Here is a 25,515-nt window from a genome sequence, read left to right on the forward strand (position 1 = left end):
CCATGAAATATGCATTTCATATCTCTTTCATTTCATTAACATAATTTAATTTGCGCTTTGCATTCTGTGCATAATGCATATTTGATTTACAAAACAAATATTTCCATTAGAAAATGAATTTCATGCATGCGAAAAGGCAGAACTGAGAGATGTATTGTAAGGAAATAAGGGAGAGAGAGACCGAGAGAGGAGGGGAGGGAATTGTATTATGTTTGAGTGAAGACGAGGAAGAAGAAACACACTCATTTTCCCTGTGTTTCTCTGTGTGTGTGCATGGTTTCTCTGTGTTGCTCTGTGTTTCTCTGCGTTTCCGTGTGTTTCTCTGTGTTTTCGTGTCTTTCCGTGAGTTTCCCTGTGTTTCTGTGTTTCCGTGCGTTTCTCTGTTTCCGTGCGTTTTTCTGTTTCCGTGTGTTTTCCTATGTTTCCCTGTGTTTCCATTTGTCTCTCTGTGTTTCCCTATGTTTCCATGTGTCTCTGTGTTTCAGTGTGTTTCCGTGCTCGCGTGTGTCTGTCCGGACAGTATGTAAATGTGGAATATGGAGGCAATGAAACCTGGGGGTATATTGCATAAAGTTTAGTGCAATATAAGTGATTGATTTATATGGTTCCGTCAGGTTTTTTTCCCCTGCTTAATGTTAAGTGCACCACTGCACTTAACAGCAGGGAAAGAGCAAAAACTGCAGCCCCCGTTATGAATCTTGATTTTCACGTCCGTACCTTTAAGAGTATAAGACCTGCCATTTGAGAGTGTTTCTGTCCCGTAAGCGCTCGTACATCAAAAGGCTTTCAGGTGTGTGTGTGTGTGTGTGTGTGTGTGTGTGTGTCCCTCCCTCCTCACAGTGACCATTAGCTTCCTGTAGCCACCGTCGAGGAAAGCCCTTTGGTAAGATAAATTATGAAGTCTCCCTTCCTCCCCTCCACTCCAGTGAAACGCCGCTAGTTTTTAATTAAAGCACTTCACCTTGCTTGTTTAAAGGCTATCATGGGCCCCATGATAACTTTGAGAGAGTGTTAGCGGAGAGAGAAGAAGAGAGAAGATGGAACGCACAGCTTTGGATAACAGCCCCAGAGAGTTCATATTAATTTGGCTTATCTGTGAGACTAAAGAAAGAAAGAGGAGAAAAAAGAAGAAGAAAAATCCAGGTGGAAGTGAGACAGATCTGAGGATTTAAAGGAATTATATGTAACAACAGCGAACTTAAGTGTTTGAAGCAGGTACTGAAGTCTGGATTCACCGCAGTGTGGAGACGTGTTTGTCAAACTTTCTACACGAGGATTCACTTTTTAATCCCAGTAAAAGTGTAGCCACCAACTATTTTTGATAAGCAATGGATCAGTTTTTTGTTTTGACAATTTAACTAGTTCCTGAATATTTCTTTTGCTCAATATTACAGCATAAATGGCGTATTACAGCATATGGTCTCTGATATATTGAATATTGAGGTTGGAATCAATGTATTACGATGTACTTTATTATCACGATATTTAAGTCACAATTCAATATTATTACGATATGATCACAAAATATATTCATGATACGATATCTCAAATTACAATATTATCATGATTTTTAAGTCACGGTATATTGTCGCGATATGATATAATCACCATGTTTAAGTACGATATCATGATATACAATATTATCACGACACACGGTATCACCATATTTAGTCATTATACGATATCACAATATATGCTATCATGATAAATTATATTTTCACAATATTTCAGTCACGATACAATATCACGATATATAATATTATTACGATATTTAAGTTGCGACACAATATTATCGCGATATATATATCGATATATTAATATGCAAAATATCGCATTATTTCACTGTATGATTTCCCCCCACGCCCCATCTGAATATACAAATCCGTCTGTATATTTACGAACAAAAATTTTCAAATGTTTCAAACTATATCTTCCTATCTATAACTATATACGTAACATACAGGAAATACCACTCAAACGTGCCATTTGTGAATTAACTGGCTGCACTTCTAATGTCTGACATCATATCATGGTAATTTTATGACTTAATAATATAGATTTCTTACATTTTTCCCCTTTAATGAGCTCAAAATGTAAATACGGTGTCAAATTATGCTTCTCTTTTTGACTCCTTAACTTTTTTCCCCTAAAGTGACAGGATGGTTGAGGATGGTTGAGGATGGGGGACAGGGGGGAGGAAGGGAGACAAGAGGAGAGAGCTTGTCTGAGCTAAAAGCCAAACAGTAAGATCAGTGTTTCAGTGGTAACTCGTATTAACAGGGATTTCAGGCTTGTTTGACACGACGTGTGGCTTAAAATAGACGACGGCGGCTGCAGGTACGAGAGAGGAAGACAGAGAGAGGCAGAGAGGGAGAGCGGGGAGAAAGAAGAAGAGGCTAATACCTGGGCTTCACTTCGCTTTGTCGCACCCACTGATACGAGAATACACGGAGGATATTAACACTTTTCTATCACTTCTCTATCCCCATCTCTTTAACTCTCTCCCTCTCGCTACATCATTGACTTAAGTTCTGTCTGAGCCTTAAAGCCACACTCTGTGATTGTGGGAAACAGGAGCTAAGTATTTCCCAAACGCCTGTGACAGGTGACGGCAGGTGGGGATGGAAAGTGTGTATGTGTGTGTGGAAGGTAAGTGAGGTGATAGCATCACTGACTCTTTTAACATAAGCCTCTTCTGAACTTTTTTTTTTTTTACTACTTAACAAACCAAATCCCATAGAGATTGGAGTTTAAAAAATAACTTTTTCCGCCCGTATCCTCTGCATAACATTTCAGGAGGATACAGTTCTCATTAAACATGCACACAGGCTGCGTATATAGTGCAGCGAGCCTGTTACTGTATTGATTCCCCCCCCCCCCCTCCCGATATAGAATGAAACCTCATTTGTTTCAGTGCACAGTGTAAATATGTTTTATTCCTGTTTATGCCTCGTATAAATCACGCCGCACGCGTCCTTGTGGCTTCTCTTGATAAGGCTTTGGTTTGTCAGAGCTGAAAGAGATTTCAGTCTTTGCAGCAGTTAACGGCGGTTTTGTTCAGCAGATCATGTGACTGAATAGATATCTTAATCTTTGATTAAGCTCAGAAATACAACTCCTGCACTGTGATGCAAAAATCGTTATATTTTTCTATGGACTTTGGTGCAGGATTGAAAAATTCAAACTAAAATGAAGTGCCAAACATCTCCTTAATATATCTATTTTAGCTTCACTTACTTTAAGACAAACAGACCTCTAAGAGAAATCAGAAGTTGCTCATTCTCCCTGCACCAAATTCCATAGAGAAAATTGTAGGGACACAGGATCTGCTAGTCTACTGCTGCCTTGTGTGGTCAATTTGTGTCACTGTGTTGAATCATAACAAAGGATTTTAAATGCTGAAGTCACAAAATAACACATTTGAATTTACTGATGGATTCAGCAATGTTTTTTTAAGCAACTAGTGCAGTGCCGGTAGTAAGTATGTATTCCTATAGTGGGAGCTGAAGAAGATTTTTCAGTTATGGTAATGCATGATAAGGAACGTAAAGGTTAACATAATACAAACACTATGCAACCTCATTAGGCACAACGCAAATTTTTTCATTTTTGATTAGCATTGGCGTAGCTAGTTTTTGTGACTGTCAGCCACTCCAGCCCTACGCTAATGCTAATTGTAACCTCGCTAGCTTACCTTTGGAAACGGCATCATGCTTATGCAAGATAAAAATGTGCTCACGTATTGGTGAATGGACACCGACTTTGTCGTTTCATTATAGCACCATGTTCTGCATTGAACCGTGTGAAAATGTCTCACCCACCGTGAGGACAGCCTCTGCACTCCCTCCTCCCTGCTCCGACCAGCACAGCTGCTGCTGATGAGCCGCAGCCTGGTGTAGTGTGATAAATCAGCGAAAATTTTAATTACTCCAAAAAATGTGAAAATCAAGGATGCAGACCATCGGGCCATGCTCAACCCATATCCAAAATATTAGGGTCAGCGAGAGACAGACACGTGGACACAACTTACTGTATAGATGGATGGTGCTGTGATGTAAAATCGATGATTTTCCTAATGGACTTTGGTGCAGCACAAACGTGGTTCCCAAACTTCAGTTTGCCCTTAGAAAAGGCTGAATAACACTGAGGTATGGTGTCAAACACATTCTTAAGATATCTTAGAGTGCAAGTGTCTGACTGTCCCTTCTAAGGAAACTCAATTAGCTGCTGAGCTAATACATAGCCGACTGGGCTGAAGTGCCATAAAGTGGCCGGAGTGTGAACAGGCATACAGAGCGCCGATTTATTAAAAGCAAATGTGAAAGAGTAAGTGGTGAAAACACACATGACAGAGTCTGCATCACAATCTCCTCTGCTCAGCTCGTAGTGAATCCACACATAGAGCAGGTGTGATGTTAAGTGTTTACACACATACACATGCAGGCAGAGAACAGTTAATGTGTATTTTACTGTACAGAGCAGTGACCACACAGTGCTGTGAGTTAATTACTTCATTGTTGTTGTTTGTGTGCTGCTGGATTCATTCATTCATATTCTCTGTTTCCCAGTGAGTCTAGAATCAACAGGTCCTGCTCTCTGCAGGAAAACTCCTCCTCCTCCGTCAGCCGACAGCAGCAGCTTCCTGAGGTCAGTTATAGTTCAGAATATTCCTGTCATCACCTTTTCACCTCTGAACACTCATGAAAACATTCTCTTTACCCACTATCAACATATATTTATATTTTCCATATTATAACCCATTATAAAACATAAATATCAGCTCTAAACATATTATAAATGAGCCAGTAACATATAAAACACATATAAGTATATTTTTAATTTATAGTTATTCCAAATATCTATGTCAAAGAGAATAGATTTGAACTTTATTGTCCAGCCAAACCAGGAAAATGCTCTTGTATGTATACGAATATTACACATAGACCTTTAGATTATAGTAGATTGTGAAATAAGAGTACAGTAATATGTACAGAAAATAAAGCACAAAATAGGAGTGGAATGAGGAATATAATACATAATATTCACATTTCACCATTGGGAAGTAAGATTTTTGATCTTCTTCGTGAAATAGACTTCTATTTTAAATGATTTCCTGCTTAAGTAATGTATTTCACAGTTGTATACAGATACAGGACAAAAATGATCTGAACACAGATATTTATACAATATATATATATATACAAGTATTGTTCTTTTTTTATGGTTGTAAAAAAAGGTAATTTACTTTCCAAGTACATGTTTCTGCTGCAATATGAAGCACACCTCACTTACAAATATCTGTATATAGTTTGAATTAATAAATAAATATAAATCCTCATTAAATATAAGATAAGGTTATTATGGATTTATTGATGAACAGCAATCAAAGATTAAAATAGCAAATACATCACTTTTTAGTAAACACAGTAACATCTATTATTTATGATTTATTGTTACTTGTTTTTTATCCACTTATTTCATGCATTTATTCTTTTTTTTTATGATTTTAATCCAGCATGTGACTTTTATGGTCTCTGGTTTATATTCTAGGCCACTTCTTCTTCTTCTTCTCTTGATCCTGTGTGTGTTTTGTGATCCTTGAATCTTTTCATGCACTCATTACACACAGCGACGACTCTCTCTCTCTATAATGACTGTGTTTTAGTAGTCGTGTTATTGTGGTCAGAACGCTGTGGAGGAGACTTTTAACAGCCTCTTTTTCTTCTACTCATTTTACCCCCCCCCCCCCCCCCACACATTCTATAGTATGAGAATGTGGGGAGTGTTTGATTCTATGTGACACTGTTAAGAAATAATATCTTTATATATCCACAGTTTCAATAAATATATAAAATCATCATTAAAGAGGCATACTCGAAGATAAAGATAAGATTTTTTCCAACAACGATAAACTTAACTCCCATAGAGTGGTCCTATCGCACATGTGAGTTATGGTCTACTATACATTAACTTGTTTTTATGGTCAAAAACCTCCTAGTTGCTGTAAATGAGCCGATAGAAATCTCTCCTCACTGAAGTTCTGGTCAGCTGCGCTGTTTCAGACTGAAATCTCACCCCCAGAAGACGGAACTGTGTTGTGATTGGCCAGCGAGTGAGGGCTTTCCCAACTATCTTGTGATTGGCCAATACCTGGAAGTTACGTAATTAGCACACCCGCTCTCAGAAGCGCAGCTCCCCCCTCTGGAACGGTGGATGCACTGCTGCTCATTATCAAAACATTGTTTTAACAATGTTTAAAAATAGCTTTGTCACGACTCCCCGCCGCAGTCCCTTTTATGACTTTGACCCAGAGTCAACACCTCCACAACGGACGTTATTTTTCTTCTGCGGTTCAATGTACGCAACCGGATGTGCCCGGACTAGTGCCCGGAGCAGGAGGATCCACTGTTCAGGAGAACTGCCGTTTCTGTAACCGGACCGTTTTTTTCAGAGATCTCACTGAGCCTGAGATTACAATACAACACAGCGTTCTCAGCAGTAGCTGAACTGTTTGTTTTGAACCTTCAGGGCTTCATAAACGAGGTAATGACGCAGATACACACTAAAAAACAGCGTTAATTGCTACATTTTTAGGTTTAAACACTGAAAACATTAACTTGTGATATTAACATTTACATTAAAACAAAAATAATTCCTGAGTAAGTTTCACTTACCCAAACCCTTACCTTAAACTTTTAACAGCCTCTTTCCATTTACCCCCTTTCTCGAGAATGTGGTGCATTTAAGTCAAACTCGGCATACATACACAGAATATTGTATGGGGAATAGAATTTAAGCTAAGGTATGATTTGTATCAACTTTTATGTTTTTTTTCTCTAAAAGAATTTTACTGCTGCAATATGAAGTACAATTCACTTAAAAACACACTTTGGCCTAAACTTAACATTTGGAGTGGAGGAGACTTTTAACAGCCTCTTTTCTCTTCTAATTCACCCCCTTTCTGGAGGACGTGGTACGACCCGGGTGAAGAATCCCCCCGGCGGCGCCTCTTTAAACCTTTTGCAGAACCATTGTCTCTGCCTGTCTCGGGGAAAAACTTGGTAAACGTAGCCATATTTTTTTGATGAATTGACACATCGTTTTCTCCGAGCATGAGAGAGAAACAATGGCACAATGAATCCCTATTTTTCTCCGAAGCTTAAAAAGACCCAGGGAAAAAGGACGGGAGGGAGGGAGGAGGGAGGGAGGAGGGGAGAGAAAACGACGTTGAAATTTAAAAATGGGACACTGCGTATAAGCAATTAACACCATTCTTCTACTTTCCCTTTGAATCCGCTGCAAAGAAAAATACTGTTGAAGAGAAGGATACCACTGGTAAATTTGGTGGTAGAAAAAAAGAGAGAGTGAGACACAGAGAGAGAGAGAGAGGTGACCTTGTTAGGTAATTAACATCTTATTCTGGGTTTAATTAGACAAACTAAATCAATTCAACCTGAGTATGAAAGGAGGCCGCCTCTGAAAACAGGGAAGGTAGATTCTGTTTTTAATTGTATGAAAGCATTAAAAATGCACCTGTTCGCCGGCAAATTGCCTCACTCATGAAAATCCACAGGGAGACGCGGGCCCTATTCAAAATAGCATCAAGTTGTTAAGATAGCTATTTATGTGCTTGGGTACATGGAAGAGGAAAACAGAGGAGGACGAGGAGGGAGGAGGAGAGGAAATCCAAATTATGTTCCTTGTTCTTCACATTTCCCTCTTGTTAGGATTTCCAAACAAAGCCTGAGAAACTTTTTAAATTGAGCGCTCGGCGTCTCTGTTGGCTTGTCTCCACCAGCTGAACCCGCTCTTCACCCCCTTTGGTGCCTAAACCTCTCCTTTACTCCCTTTATTTGCATGTCGTCCAAAAATAAAAATAAAAAGCCAGGGCCCAGGGAAGTGGGGGGAGGGGAGGATCTGAATGACAGGAGCCCCGTATATGAATCATAGATTCATCAGAAATTTAATTGAGATTGGGTGCACAGGTCACCAAGTTAATGTAGCAGGGAAGCGCTGGCCTCGTAACCATGATTGATAGCGGTGGAGTGGCCGCGCGACACTCACACACACACACACACACACACACACTCGTGAGCGCCTCCTGTGTGTCACTGGTTGACACGTTGTGTGGTGGAGTGGATGATCTCTGCGTGGACAGCGTTTGACAGCTGTATTTACCGCTGACTCTTTACCTCCACTGAGCTCAACGCCGCTTAAAGAGGAAATGAAGAAGTGAACAATATCAAAAATCGTCATTCTATTCTATATCATATTATTGTATGGAGGCAGAGACATGGACAAGTGGTTGTCGGTTTAAAGTCCCCCACCCGCCTGCTCAAAGTACCCAATCCCCATTACTCATTACTTTTTTAAACTAACACATCTCCTGATTTTTTTCTTTTGTGCTATGTTGAATATTTTCGATTAGAAGATAAAAAGGTTAATAGAAAAAAGGGTAACACATATTAACTATTCACTAGGTGCGTACTAACATATATAAGTACCATACTAGCTCTTTATTAGTACTCTTTAAGCGAGTATTAACACCTTATTCTACCTAACCATATTCTACCTCTATTACAACATAAATTAAGATTTTCCCTACATAAGGTGTAAATACGTGCTTAATATTTACTAATAAAGGGCTACTATGCTACTTATATGCATGTGATAAGTTAATGATGAATATGTGTTCCCTAATATATATAAAAAAAAAAAAAAAGTTTCCTGTGATATATATATAGATATGATTTTCTGGTTAAGTATGTTTTAAAATATTGGCCTTAGGCTGAATTTACTGGCTGACCCCCTGCTCTAAATTGACCCCAAAACATGTCAGTGGGGCCACATCCAGTGTAAATTCCTATAGTGTCAGTGACACATAGTGACCAAACAGGGCAGCAGTAGACCAGCAGCTCCTGCGTCCCTGTGAGCTAAAAACGCTGATTTTCTCTATGGACTTTGGTGTAGGAGAGCAAAGTTTCAAAGCAAACAAACTTTCCAATTTCCAGTCAGAAAAAAGCTGACTGGTGGTCAGTGGTCAGTGTAACTCAGTGTTTCTCAAACCTTTTTTCCTTTTCTAAATTGAATATTCACCAATATAATTTTAATAACCTCACAACCTCGGAGCAGACAAAGCTCTGCGTCCCCTCTTGTGATTTCTAGCGTCCCCCTGAGAGGGGGGTTCTTGAACCGCAGGTTGGGAGTCATGGGTGTAGCTGGTGCAGCAGGTATACAGTGTCGTGTGAGCGCACACTTGAAGCTACAATTGAGGCTGAAATAACACAACTGTCACCTCGTGTCCCCTCCCAAACACAAGCCTTTTCACTGCTGTTTCTAAAGGAGACGAGCACAGAGCTGAGACAGAGACAGAGAGGAATAAAGAGGCCAGGCCACCATGAAAAGACTGCCAGCGAACAAAACCACTCCACCTTGCATGAGACGAGCTTCGATTGGCAGCGCTTCATCCGGCCTCAATTATACAGAGTAATTAGAGTTCCACAATTTTCTTGTTTGAAGTATAAAGACGCGACAATGGAGGTCATGTGAAAACCTCTAATGCCGACTGTAATGGCGTAAAAAACCAAGACCTTAATCCGGCACAAGCGTGTCGCTCCGACAATTATATGGAAGACAGACTGTAAAGAACACGAAATGATATAGAGGCATGAAAAAAAACGACTTAACGCCTTTACTCCTTCCATCCGATTCTTCCCTCTCTTTCTTTTTTATTTTATTTTCCTGCTTTTTTTTTTTTTTTAATTTTATGCCATCTGGCCCTCTCATCTTCCACCGTAAAAAAAAAGAAAACTAATTCATGTTCCGAGTCATCTGCATGATGAATAGTGCAGGTCCAGGTGCTCGCGGTGTAAAAAAGGAAAGAGAAGGAGAGAGAGAAGGAGGGAGGGAGGGAGGGAGGGAGGGACGGCCTGATCTCTGCGATGATCTCTGAGAGAGACAGAGATGGATAGACGGAGTCACAGAAAAGCAAAATTACACAGGACGTGTACTAATTATGTGTGTAAGCCATTATAAACAAGTGTAACACATTCTCCTATTTGTTCTCATCCTGTCATCGCAGGACTGAATATACAGAACACAGCTTAAAGTCAGGAATTTAGAAAGTTAAGTTAAGACAATACAACAATAATTTATATTCTTTACAGTTAATTCTGAAATGTAAAGGGTAGTTCAAGTTTTTTTTGTAACGCGACACATTTTCATTATGACTTATATATTGTTCCATATCAAAACAAACTGTTTTATTTTGAAATTCTGTGAAATATCATCACTCATATTGCCGTTGTGATATAATTTTAAACTCATATACAGTATCTACCCTTTTCACGTCATTTTTTTCCCAAAAAGTTAGAATTTTTTTCACCTGACTGGCCCTTGACTGACCAGACTAAATGCTCAGGGGCCCCCAGGTCATTTGCATTTAAGACCCCTGGTCTAAACAAAGCCTTCTCTCCAACGTAACCACAATTATTTAATAATAATCCAAATACTCATCATCAATTGTGGAAACACCAGGACATTCATGTCTCATCCAAGGGGGGAGATAAACCCTTATAGTTGTTTTGTAAAGAAATAAACATTAACATTTCCAAAATAAGGAAAATCACTTGAAACAACCAGTTCAATAAAACCAAACAGACACAGTAAAGACACCAAGATGAACTCTTTAAGAGATAGTTTATTAAATGTGGTTGTACATGGTGTTCACATGCTAGCCATGTGCTCTCCCTGCTCACTTCATTACGCTACACTTAGCTAAGTTCTTTATTGCACGATAATATGATATACTGTACGCCTCCTAAATGCACAGTGCATCAGTTCACTCCTTTATCTCACCTGCACCAAACCCCATACAGAAAATCGTCAATTTCAGTGCACAAGGACGCAGTAGCTCCCTGTCTACTGCTGCCTTGTTTAGAAAGTTTGTGACACAAAGATCAATCAAAGCAAAGTATTTCAAACACTGAAGTCACTAAAATAAGACATTTGAACTTGCTGTTGGAGACAACGATGGATCAACGACTCCTGTGTGCTGTGGTGTAAAAAACGCACATTTTCTCTATGGACTTTGGTGCAGGAGAGACGGTGACTTAAAGAAAGACATAAACTTCTAGTTTCTTGATGTTAAAAGACTGCAAATGTGTTCAAATAACATAATGTAGACTTATGTAGACCCGCTGTAATCTATGTTTCAGGCTCAGTCTTAACACTTTTAAACCTTGAACTAACCCTCAACCATCTTACACACATGTTCATTTGTCAGTTCAAGAGTAGAAACACATGCCACTGTCTTATGAAAGCATGAAAGTGTGTGTGTGAATGTGTGTGAGATGGAGCCCAGCAGCTCAACGGTGTCGGGGCTGAAAAGGTTGTGGGATGAATGAGAGCAGAGAATCAAAGAGAGATTACACGTCTGACCATGTATCATCCTCGATATATTGAACGCAGCCTTTGTGGAGATGGGCGCCGCTTATAAAAAGTGGCATTGTGCGGCGGCTGAAAGAGCGTGTGGGCTCAACTCCATGACTAATCTGTCTCTCCGCATTATTTTATTCAATCTTCCCCCTCCGACTTTATGTCTTCGACATTTTTTGCCACACTCAGTAACTCTTAGTTGAATGGACGTTTTTTAAAGATTTTTAAAAGGCGTTTGCTCTGGCCCCGTACGCCCCGAGAACAAAAAAAGAGACTATCTCTTTGTTTCAGTGCATAATTTATGACTAAAAATGGTCCTCCGACTAATTCTAGCAGGCGGGGTAAAGACTTGAGCACATTCTTTTTAGACTGGATATTGAAAGGAGTGTTGAATTTCTAAAGGGGAAACATTTGATAATGCATAAAAGGATTCTCTTGCTCTTTTCTCGCCTCTGTAACCCACTTCGCCCGACCAACTCACTTAGACAAAAAAAAAAAAAATCCCACTGACACACTTACACGTGCATACGGACACACAATATCCACTCTTTCTTTTTCTCCGTGTCCCAATTCACGGGCTGGATCCTCTGAAGTGAGCGTTTATCGACTGGATGTTGCCAAACATGTCATGGTGGATCCTTTCGAGAAGGAGGCGGGACTTAGAGAGTATGTACTTGTGATCGTGTGGCGTCTACGTGTTTAAATGTCAATGGAGAAAACACGCATTTGAAGTAAGAACCAGAAGTACAATGTTTTCTGTGCTTAGATATGACATCTATCTATAAATTGCAGGAACGTCTGTCTCTCTGTGTGCGTGTCTGTCTGGTATTCACATTTCTCTATCGTGAAATAGATCGGTAAAATATGCACGCATTGGCGTTCGTCGCTCTACTGTAGCCACTCCCCCTCTCACTCACACGGCACTGTGGGCTCCCTGATATATGATCATTATTTGCAACTTAAATGTACTTGCATTTCTTCTGACCTTTTATGGCCCCCATGCAATAGCTTCATGTTCCACCACAGGGGCCAAGGCACCCACTTTTGGGCTCACTGCTATAGACGACCTCTGCTATTACGACTAAACTCATAAATGCGTGTTGTTTATTAAATGTTAAAAACCCTCGTTAAAAATCAAAAAGCCTAATTCATTCACAGTCACAGAGACAGATCATTTCATATCGACATTGAATTACCAAATTTAAAATGTGGTTTTATATATGTTTGTGTATGTATACACAGAGCGTGTATCAGTATGTAAAGCACAGAGTAGAAAAGCCATAACTTTTATGAACACAGTCCAGTTTATTTCCCTCACTACATAAAGATTTTCTTGTGCTCTTTTTTCCTGCATCACAAATGTGTTTTTATTGTAAAAAAAAAAAAGACAAACACTTTGACTGAAATGCTGTGAAATATCATCATATGTAGCGATATAATTAATTATAGTTAAGCTCATATCACCTGCCCAGACTGAACAGCTGTTTTTTTCACTGAAGATTTTTTTTCTTCACTTGACCGGTCCACTCCTGACCAGCACATCAGGTTATTTCAGTTTGACATTATAACATAAAAATGTGTATGAGAAGACAAAATAAAATCAAAATGCATCTAAAGCACTTCTGTATTAACTCATAACAAGAAAGAATTTGAATAAAATAATTAATAATTTAGCTTTAATGACATCATTGCTGTTTTTCAGAATTGTTTTTATTATCAAAACCACAAAAAAGTAAATTATATTTAAAAGACCTACCATCAAACAGAAAGGATCTAAAATACTGCACGTAATATTTGAAATCATACACACGTGAGTATTAGGACGATGATGTCAGTAGTATCATGTTGTTATTGTCGTTGCCTGCATTAGAATAGTTTACACTGTTGATTTAATTATATCTGTTTCACATTATTAGCATAGAATATTAATTACCACTGTGTGTACTTAATGTAGTATTACCGGGAACACACTTTAATTAATTATTAAACTGTTAAGTTCAAAAAGATACTGTATTTACTCACTGTCTATACATCTACTAACATAGTATATATAGATATGACATAATATAATATAGTTTTTCTATATTGTTTATTCATTAGTTAAAATACATGTTTATTATTTACTTTTTTTTACTAGCTTTGCTTTTACTAGCCCTTAGCACATTATGATAGTGTTATTATAATAATTATTATAATTATAGGCTTGTTTTTTGTTCTGTACAAATTCCCCTCATGCTGATCAAAAAATAATAATTCTAAAAACTATTTAAAAAACAAAATATGAATGTTCACGGACAATAAGAAACACATAAATCTGTTTCCTGACGCAAGAAACTATTGATAAAATGGGGGAAAATGACACTGTCATATCGTCTTCTCAGTTATTTTCTGTCCTTTTTTCACACCGTTTTTCTTCCTTCTTCTTCTCTGATACACATGCAAAGAGACAGTCATATATATGTGTGTGTTTGTGTATATAAACACACACACTTACTTATACACACACACACACATAACACTCCTCTTTACCTTCAAAAAGCCAGGGGAAAGCAGTCGGCGTGAATAAACAGTCTAAGTGCTTATATTTCTATTCCTGCTCACCCGACGACTAACAAGACCCAGTTCACAGTCAATGAGCTACTTTGGCATTCATGAGGATCACTGACAGTCACTTTGCATTCAACGGCAATCACAAACAGCAGAAAAAAAGAGCACACACACACATAAACACACACAAAGGCACACAAACACACAAACACACACATAAAGAAATCTGATTACAAGAGGCAGCTCTGCAGTGCTTCAGCATTCCCCAGTGTTTCACCAAAATAAAACACGCCATCCTTACTCATCCAGGCGGTTTGAAGCACAAACACAAACACACACACACACGCACGCACACAAACGAGTACAGCAACAAACACAATTACCCTCCCACATTTAGAGGTCATTGGCATTAGGAGATTAGGGGAAGTAAGCAATCATCATTTAGATATTTGATGATGAAACTCTCCTGTTAAATTGATTATAGTGGTGCGAAGGGTGGAGGAGGGTGACAACCACACCTGGTATGTATGGACCGTGTGTGTGTGTGTGTGTGTGTGTGTGATGTCCTATGTCATATCATAATGGGTCACACCTGTCCTCCATTGCCTTGCTCCACTCTCCGTCCTGTGTAGGCACTTTTTTTTCACTGATACTCTATCAAAACCCTGCAGTCTATTTTTAAAACATTTTCATCGTGTGAATCGGGTTCCGATAAGGTAGCGAGGTTTCTGAGTGATTTTCAAGAATAATACGTAGCAATAGATCAAAGAAAAACAACAACTGTAGGTTGAAGGCGGCAACTGAAGGAGATTTTCGAGAAAAAACATTTTATTTATGTTATTACACATAAGATAAGGACAAATAAATGTAAATATACACACATATAATACATTAAAAACAGATGTGGAAGGGAAAAGTATGAAAGTGTGTGTGTGTGTGTGTGAGGGAGGGGAAAGTAATGTGCAGGAGGGAAAAAGCCATTCTAATGGCCCTCCTGATGTGAGACATCATTAAAACATACAACGTAAATTAAAACAAAGAAATATTCCAAAAACGCTCACGAAAACAGAATAATACATTACAACTTAAATGATGAAAGTGTCAAAGAAAGATAATTTACAAATATTAAAAGTCTGTTATGATCGAGAGTGGGGTACAATGCTCAAATGCCTCCTTAACTCGAAAAGAAAGATGTGAATGTCTTCATAAATGGCTTTAAAATGGTGGATTTTTGTTAATATGAGAGGGGAAAGAGAACGTTCAAAAATGTGAATTCATATACAGCGATGTAAACATTCAACCAAATCTTAGTCATTTATTTAAACTCCTTTAAAGTTACCACCAAAGTCCATAGAGAAAATCAGTGATTTTAACATCACAGCACACAGGAGTTTTGATCCACTGCTGCCTCCATCACCGAGTTAAAATGCCTTATTTTGTGACTTCAATGTTTGCAATCCTTTGTTCAGATTCACCTCAGTGACACAAAGTGACCACACGAGGCAGCAGCAGCTCCTGTGTCCCCGTGAGCTTATAACATGGATTTCTTCAATGCAGTTAGGTGTGGGAGACTTTTGTCATCATTGCTTATCTTTGAGTGTTTCCAAACTGTTGACATTGTGACACGACTTTTATATTATTCAGTGGATCCCTAGTTTACATGCAAATATAGCGAAAAGTACACATAAATACAGATATGCTAGTTAGCGGATGATGTAAGACTTTTCAGCAACACTGTTTCAGATATAAAGCAGTGTGATTTTGTCAAGGCAGTTCTTCACAGGGACACGTCGAGATAAACAACGTTCACTCTCACACCAGCGCTCAATTTAGAGTGTCCAATTTGCCTAATCCACTCACGTTTTTGGACTGTGGGAGGAAATCAGAGAACTCGGAAAAAACCCACGTGAACTCCATGCAGAAAGGCCCTTGTTTTGTCTTTTTGCTGCAAAGGCTAGAGTGAGAACTACTGCACCAAAGTGTGGACCGTGGCCAAATACTTTTGTCCATTAAGGTCGTCTTCACACCTGGTAGTCTCCGCTCGGCTCGATGTGCGATCGGGAGTTGCAACATTTTACACTTTCACATTCTGAATGACATATTCTGAATAACCTATTCCCCTCCTCGCCTGAGGCGGCGCTGCATCAATAATTACTTTAGGAGAAGACAAATACAAACGAGGAATGAGAAAACTGTCTCATCTGTTGTTTTAATGCAGGACAACTTGTGTTTCCTCCACACAAGAGCGAAACATAGAGCTGAATCAAATGCTATCCTTGTATGTGAATTTAATATCGTTCTACAAATGCACATGTTTTGGTTGCGTTTACCCACAATGCTCTGTGTTGTAGCCCGCTTCCTGCATTGGGTTCACTTGAAGTGAAACCGAGACATACGTTTATTTTTAGGATGACCAGAGTTCGCTTCACACCTCCCCAAACCAACCGGACTTTCAGAGAAAAAGAACTAGGCTTTGATTCAGAAGAGCCGATGACTATGTGTCTGTAGAAATTTTAAAGAAAATGGTGAAAAGTCAATCAAAATTTATCAAAACAGAGACAATTATGTCCCCTTCATTAGAGACAGTGGACAATAATAACCCATGTGCATACAGTCTTGTAAAGTGATACTTGAGTAAAAGTACAAGTATCTTAACCAGAAAATGACTTTGGTAGAATCTTGGTAGAATATGTGTCCTTGAAGAAGCCATTTAACCCCCATGTTGAAGCGTGTGAATGGTCGAAAACTGTAGTGTAAAGCAGTTCATGAAGACTATAAAAGCTCTCTATAAATACAGACCATAATAGCAACTCTTCTTCTTCTGGTTTTATGTGCTAGTAACGAGAAACAAAGAGTGTTAGAGGAACTGTAGTGCAGTAAAAGTTGCTAGAAATGCAGATAACAAAGTGAATTTTGTACTTAAGCGAAGTAACAACGTGTTTGTACAACACTGAGCATAATTTGTGTTAAAATCGTTCAACATGGTTGTATTTTTCACGACTAAAACACAATACTAGCTAAAAGTGTGGAACTGCGCTGAGACTGAGGCGTTTTAATGAATCATAAAAGTGTTGAGCAGGTGATAATGAGAGCGAAACAAAAGCATATTTTGGACTCTTAAGATTATTGCACGACTAATAAAAATTAAAATGTAATTAAAACATAAGCGGGCCTGAAGTCGACTTTTCCCTGGGAATAAGTAATAAAAAAGAAAGGAGGAAAAGAAAAGCAGCGTTCTCACCTCCACGTAGCAAAGGCTCACTCTCTACAGTGGAGCTGTTATATCTGTTGGCAGCTCGAGATCTCAGCTAAAGCCCCAGAGGAGAGAGGGAGAGGGAGAGGAGATAAAAAAGAATTTACTGGAAATACCCCGAGTTTAAAGTGCTAAAGCGGAGACTAAAACACAGATTTATTCAGCAGAAGCCAAAGACCAAGGGAGAGTTTTAACACATTTACACCAGAGAGCCCTCAGAGGAGAGACACACCAGTGGGTGGTTGAGCGAGAGCTTATTTGAGTATGTAGTGTGTGTGTGTGTGTGTGTAGACTCCCGTCGGTGCGTTCATTTCTCTTATCCGTACACCCACCTTCTTTCTTGGTTTCTCGACAATCTCCCCGGACGCCTATTCTACATTAAACAGCGCTTTGAAGACAATTGAGCTGAGACCCGCGCTGATCAAGGCTCCCTTATCCCTCCCAGCACATCTATTATCAAAGCCTCCGTACCATTACCGTCATTATACACTATGTATTATTATTATTATTTTGAAAATGCAGTGTGGAGAGCGGGCGAGGGATGGGGGGGCGGGGGGGTAGCCCGTAAACAAATCTATTATTGGTGATGAATTGCATAATAACGCAGGCATAATGCCGCTCCCTCACAAAACTGGTGAAGGTGCTGAACTGGAAAAAGTACCCCGTCTGTAAAATTTGAATAAACAATGGGTGAGAAAAGGGCGGAGAGACAAAGATGGAGCAGTAGTTATTAGCTGGTGTGTTTTAACTTGAAGAGTTTGCTCGGCGAGTGCAAAATAAATATGAATGATGATGTTATTGTATTAATTGTAAGAACGTGCTTTATTTAAAACACCGTTCAAATGAGTCTCTAAAGTAACGCTAAACTTTAAAAACAGAGGCACACATACGCAGGTACACTGGTGATTTGTAGTACTGCTCTTTTCGTTTAATAAACAGACCACTCCAGTTCGTCTGTAGGCGCGCTAATGGAGCTAACTGGTAAGTGGCGCCTGGACTCCGGTGCCGCGGCACGAAAAACTGCGTTATTTTAGAGACTCATTTTAACAATTGGGAGTCACATAAGCATGATATTGCGCACGTCTTTTTCTGGTCAGTCATCATGGAAACGTGTCATGCGTTAACTTCGATGCTGTTAACGTGCCCAGCACTATTGAAAACGTCGTTATCCTGTACACGAGGGTCGTGGTGGGGCTGTGACTTCCACACATGTGAAGGCCCTCGGTCCGACCAGGGTGCGACCTTCTTGCTGTGAGGCGTCAATGCTAGCCCATAGAGTGGTCCTGTTGCACATAAATGTCAGTTATGGAGGTCTACTTACATATATTAACTTGTTTTTATCGTCAAAAACCTCCTAGTTTCTGTAAACGAGCCGATAGAAATCCTCTTTTCTGACAGTGTTTTTCTGCTGCGAGATTTCAGAGTGAACTTTCACCCCCATAAGACAGAGTCTTGTGATTGGCCAGTACTATCCAGCACATCCGTTCTCAGAAGCGCAGCGCTCCCCTCTGGAACGGTGGATGCACTGCTCCTCATTATCAAAACATTGTTTTAACAGTGTTTAAAAATAGCTTCTTCACGACTCCCCGCCGCAGTCCCTTTTATGACTTTGACCCGGAGTCAGAAGACACTGTCGCTCGTGAAACACCTCCAAAACGGACGTTCTTCTTCTCCTGCGGTTCAATTTACGCAACCGGATGTGCCCGGACTAGTGCCCGGAGCAGGACGATCGGTTGTTCAGGAGAACCGCTGTTTACGTAACTATTACGGGATTTTCAGTGATCTCGTTGAGCCCCGAGATTACAATAAAACACAACGTTCTCAGCAGTGGCTGAACTGTTTGTTTCGAACCATTAGGGCTTCATAAACAAGGTAATGACGCAGATACACACCAAAAAAACAGCGTTAATAGGAACTTCCGGTCTAGTTCCGCTTTAAGTGAAAATGGCGGCTCCCCCTTGTGGCACTTTAAAATAAATCATATTTTCTTGGGTGAAAAATATCAACAAATGGACATTTTTCATGGTGATGTAGGCTACTATCATAGATTGTACCCTCTCTAATCTAATTATGTTTGAAGGTTTATGTCACTGTTAAATAACTTTTTTTCTGTATGGAATCTGAAGTTTCGCTCACCTGCACCAATCCCCATGCAGAAAATGTACAATTTTAGCTCAGGAGGACACAGGAGATCCCGCTCAACTGCTGCCTCGTTTAGCAACTTTATGACAAATAGATAAATCACAATGACAGATTTGAAACACTGAAGTCACTAAAATAACGTATTTGAACTTGAAAGGTTACAGTGGATCGACGACTCCTGTGTGCTGTAAAACCACTGATTTTCTCCATGGTGTGAGCGCTTTACAAAACTTCAGTTTCCTGTTGCAAAAATCTGTCTGACAGTGAGATTATTTGGATTTAAGATGATATAGATTTTATTGAGTGAATTAGGCGAGTTCTCAGTGCAGTTGGCCTGCAGGGGGCGCACACAGCATACCCAAACGACACTTTTAGAACGTTTAGAACATTTTAAAAACGTGTCTATCGCTTTAACTCGCAGCCTTTTCCCTTCTGTTGTGTAGAGATTGTAATAAAATGTGTTACACACCTTTATTTTCCTCTTGGGATGAATTGTGATAATTCTGCTGATCACTGCCAGCAGAGCTGTCGACTCTCAGCCTTGTCACTCATCTCATGTTATAATTAGTAGTTTCGATATAGCAGCAATCAAGACTGCATTATAGAGATTGTTATTGTTTTTTATTCATTTTTTTTTATTTCAACCTTTAAGTTAAATTCTAACCAAACGTAAAAGTGTAAATCATCACAGTTTAAAAGTAAACTATTGAAATGATACATACATACCTACACAAATTATAACTCGATATTGTTTTGAGGGCGAGTTTGAGCCCATCGCTTTAATCCCGTTGAGATTAACAAATTGGGGGGGGGGGGGTATTTTAACGTGGTAGATGAACTAAAAACAGTGACATCTTCAGGGAATGGGCCTCAGTCCTCATAAATATACAGTGATCTGCTGTATGTTACAGCTCTGTGTGTTATTTATGTTTTCAATGCCAAACAGAAAACAACGATTTAATTTTCTGTATTTTCTCTCACTGTTTCCATCACTTTATTCTCGTTCTTTGACTCCCATGTGAGTTGAGGGAGCACACACACACACAGTCTGGTTTCAGTGACTTCCGAGGACATTACATTGACTCTAACCTTAGCGATAACTACTACTGACCTAACCCTAACCATAACCTAATCACACAACACGTCTTCACCTTAAAATGTCATCATTTACTTTATGAGGACTTGATTTTTGTCCCCATAATGTGAATGGGTGACCCTTGACCTGTAACCACAATTCAAATCTCCGTCCTAAACTTAACCAGGTCCTCTGAGAAATGAGGTTCTGCCTCGTTTTGGTTTCCATGAGATGACTGGTCCTGACAGTGTTAGTGTTTATGACTGAAAATGTGACAAATACAAGAACACACACACAGTCTGGTTTCAGTGACCTCAGAAGACTTTACATTGACTATGATTCATTTCCTTGAGACTTAGTCTGACCTTAGTCTACACCTCTCAGTATAACCTTAACCTAACCATACAACACTTCTTTACCTTAAAATGTAATCATTTTCATGTTGTGATGTGAGTGTGTAAACAATTTAACTATGTTTTTCTCAAGACTCTGCATTGACCCTATAACCTTAACCATAACCAGTTAAGGACTAACCCAAACCTTAACCATAACCAGTGACTAACCCAAACCTTCACCAGTTAATGATGAACCCAAACCTTAACCATAACCGGTTAATGATTAACACTCACCCTAACTATAACCAGTTAATGTCAAACCCAAACCTTAACCATAACCGGTTGATGACTCATCCAAACCTTAACTATAACCATAACCACAATTCAAATCTGAGTCCTAAACTTAACCAGGTCCTAGGATAAATGAGGTTGTGCCTCATTCGGACCAGGTTTTGGTCTCCATGAGGACTCCTGGTCCTGACAAGGTCAGTGTTTATGGCAGAAAAGAAAGAAGGTCCTACAGAGGTAACAGATACAGAAACACACACACGCTCTCTCTCTCTCCCCCTGTGTAGACACTGTTTAACTATGCTAATTTGAATATATTTTTGGGTCAATTGTGCGCTCACCAGAGACGGCCTCCACGGCTACCCTTTGCTGAACAATTTAAATTTTTAATATTCCATTTAATTTATATGGGCCACCACTGAGGCGAGCTGACAATGCCAAAAGCCTGCGTGATTTGTTTTTTCTTTTCCCTTCTTTTTCTTCCTTTCTTTCCTTTAAAAAAGAGAAACATTCCCTCACCTGACTCCCTGCTCTTATCTGTCTCCAAAACCATTCCAAGAAATAATCAATAAAAACAATTATGAGATCCAACTCTGGCACCAGTACTCTCTCCTCTTTTCCTCATCTTTTTGTTTTGTTTTTTTCTCCCTCTGCTTTTATCCTCTTGTCTCTTCTCCCACCATCTTCTCTCCTTGGTGATTCACTGGGTATAATATTTAATTATACTCTATAATTTATGCAGGTTATCAAACTCTGAGCGCATCATTTTATGTACATTGTGTAAATTGCTTTTTTCTCTCCCTCTCTCTCTCCTTCTCTCTCTTTCTGTCTCTTCTTTTCCAGTCTTTTTCTTTCTTTTTTTCTTAGTGGATGGGAGGAGGGTAAATTCTTTGCAGGCATAGACAGAGATATTGAAGCCTGGGTGCAAATGTGAAATGAATAAACAGGCTGGATCTCTTCTTCAAGGGCCTAAATGAGATCTGCACAAAATAATTTAAACTAGGCCCATTCATCAAGCCCAGCCAGGGAGTGTGTGTGTGTGTGGCAGCGGCCTGTCTGTGTTGTCCTTACTGTATGTGTGTGTGTGTGTGTGTGTCCCTCCGGCAGTCGTGGCAGCAGTAGCATCCTCCTGTCAGGAGACACAGTGACAGGGATTAAGAGAGAAAGACAACCTTATAAATACTGGAAATGGAGACGTTAGAGAGAAGTTTTTCAAACATCAGCGTGGTGAGACACTTAAAGGGACAGTTCAGGGTTTTTTTATGGCGTATCACCTGCTCTGTTGAGGGTTCCAAAGCAAGCTGAGCCGATACTAAAATGTGACTGCCAGCCACTGATTGGTCAGAGAGTGTCGTCACTGAAGAGTCATGAGTGCCACGTCCGACAAGAATCAAAGCCAACAATGTCCAACTGCAGATTAAAGTTAAAAAGATTTAAAAATCCCTGAAAACATGCGTTAATCTTCAACATTTAGCCCGATCACGAACACGTTCAGTGGTATTTCGGTTCAGCATCTGTGCTCCAGTCATGCAGGAAGTACTGAACGATTCTGTGAACAAATCTTTTTCATCAACTGATTCTAATGATTCAGTTACACCCAAAACAACTGCTTTACAAGTCACTAGTTTATGACTCGGCAGTTTCACACAGCCATTACTATGATGACTCCACTTTGTGGAGAAGCTATGAAGTCATGGAAACTTTAACCACTTAACAATAAACTCACTTCCTAAAAATCTGCCTCACCTTAGTTCTCCAAGAGGAAATCGTTCACTTTTTTAAACCTCACTCACTCACTCTCCCACACCAAACCCCATAGAGAAAATAAGTGATTTTAACATCACAGCAGACAGTGGTTGTTGATCCACTGCTGCCTCCGGCACTAAGTTCAAACATGTTATTTTGTCACTTCAGCATTTAAAATCCTTTGTTCCGATTCACCTCCGTGACACAAAGTGACCACACGAGGCAGCAGTAGACCAGCAGCTCCTGTGTCCACCCTCTCGATGGGTTTTGATGTGGGAGAGTGAGTGGTTTACAAACGTCAGTTCCCTGTCAGAAAACATTGTCAGTTTCTCAGTCAAAACAAAAAGAAAAGTTATCAAGTTTGATGATGTCGGGAAGCAGCATGGGATGATGGGAATTGTTGTCTTGTTTGTTTATCATGATTGTGTTTTGTAGTGGGTCTGACACGGAAGTTATTTTAATCATTTAAACAGTCCAGTGCTGTATACATTGTGGCTAATTTACGTACACTAGTCAACAAATTATGTAACATCAGATTTTTATATATTTTAATGCAGAAATGTTACATATTATATCTTTAATTTGTTAAAGACAAGCATAGGCATCACTACTGATCAGAATCTCATACATTTGCAACTTCAAAACCCCTTAACTATTCCTTTAAGAGTGAAAGACAACCTCGTTAATCCTGGAAATTCATAGAAAGTGAAGATCTTAGAGGTGAGCCACTTATGCGTAATGTATATTCATATATATACACAACATACAGTATATCCGTCCCTATGCTATAATTTTAGCAGGGGAAAAAAACACTTTACATGTAACCGAGGCATTTAATTGTCTCACTTACTGTCCAGCAAGGGAGATGACCTTTACTGATTTATCCACCTATGACACATTTTACAAGCAGCCGGTACTAGTCGGCTTATAATTTCGGACCCTGGCAGTCTGCCTGCATGTACTGCAGCTGTTACCCCACAGAAGGAGCCTCTTTAATAAGATATGTAGTTTAAATTCCCCCCGTTAAAATCCTCCCTTAAATCACTCACAAAAGGCTGTCACTCGCAGCACCGGCCACATCCACGACTGCACTCCAAGCAAAGCGACGTCAGGCTTTTTTTTCCCTTCTTCTTCTTTTAATCAAGTGTCGGCATCAAACTTGGCAGAATTAGTCAGATCTCTGTATTAATTATTGCGGGGGAATTATAGTGGAGCCAACAGAACTCTTAAATCACGTTATTTACATTGGAAACGCTCGCAGTCGTTTCATTAAGACTAATGCCACAATAAACGAGTTGATGAGACGTCCGTGCAGCGAATGGAACGGAGGTAATCCAAAGTCTTTGGCAAATGCAGCCGTCAGAGTGAGACGCCAGCAGAATAAACAAACCACTGATAAATGGTCAAAAACACACACACACACACAAAAAACAACGTTGATAGACACGCTTTTAAAGGTGCTTTAGCGATGTTGAACGCTGCAGCTGGTTATCCTTCACCTCGCTCTTCTCTTCCACGCATGTTCCAGAGCCTGCATAGCCTTCACTTAGCATCAAAACATGGTTATTTTAATGAGTAACAACAATACAATAAGTTTCAAGAAAGGAGGCTGATAACATAGCGACTGAAGAACGAGGAGATTAGGCCTTATTTACTTTAGATTGCATCTCAAATCAGATTTGTAAGCATATCCTACCAGAATCAGATTTTCTTCCTTACGAAATGTTTACGTTAAATGTTGTAAGTGATCAGACCTGATCTGCGTGTCCATGTTGACATTGTCTAGTCTAGTCTTCCACATGTTTCTGTTCCAAATGTTTTATGTAGAGCCACGGCTGATTTTTAAACTATTGTCTTCCACTGTGTCCAATTAACTTCCGTCTCTCTGGATCTACATCGTTGTTGTGGGTGTTAACAACGGGGCTTTTATTCTGAAAGAAAAGGATGTTTAATGTTGTATCTGTGTTTCACTTCCTGTCCGGCTTTGTGTTCGTCAACCGGCAAAAATGTAACATATTTTCTTTGGGAGCAACAGAGTTACGGAATGACGACGCAAACTGTACACGACACAAACGGAGACAGTGGAAGCTGAAGCTTTGACTAAAGTGGATGTGAATCACTTCCCATGCCGTGACGGAGACACATTCAGTGGAATCCCTGGTGGAAGACACTTTGAAATACAACGTGTAAACAACGTGTACAAATCTGTAAAAATCTGACCTCCATATTTGTGTTTTGAATACACATTGTGAAAAATCACCCACCGTTACGTGAGATTCCAAGGTGGCTGCTACTTACGCGATAATATAGTATTGTTGAATTTATAATTGTAGGCATGTTGCATGACAAAAGGACATAAATGAAAATGTACAGACGTACGACCAATCAGACTAAACACCCGGGCTAATGCTACATGCTAAATACCATGTGGAGCATTGTTCAAATGAAATGGTATTGGTAGTATAACAATGGCTAGCCCAAGATTGGGTTTTTTCAACTTCTCAACTGGAATGGAATCAACTCGGAGTTGATGTTACTCCCAGTTCCAACCTCCGACTTCCAATTTAAATGGAACACACCATTTTAGTTCTGCATTGTACTCACCAGTACACACCAGTAGGTGTCACTAACACACAATCTCTCAGCTTCCATCTCTCTTGGGTTCACCACGGCGCATGATTCGTATTTTGGAT

This window comes from Microchirus variegatus, assembly GCF_963457635.1.
Source record: "Microchirus variegatus genome assembly, chromosome: 14".
In the NCBI taxonomy this organism is placed as follows: Eukaryota; Metazoa; Chordata; class Actinopteri; order Pleuronectiformes; family Soleidae; genus Microchirus; species Microchirus variegatus.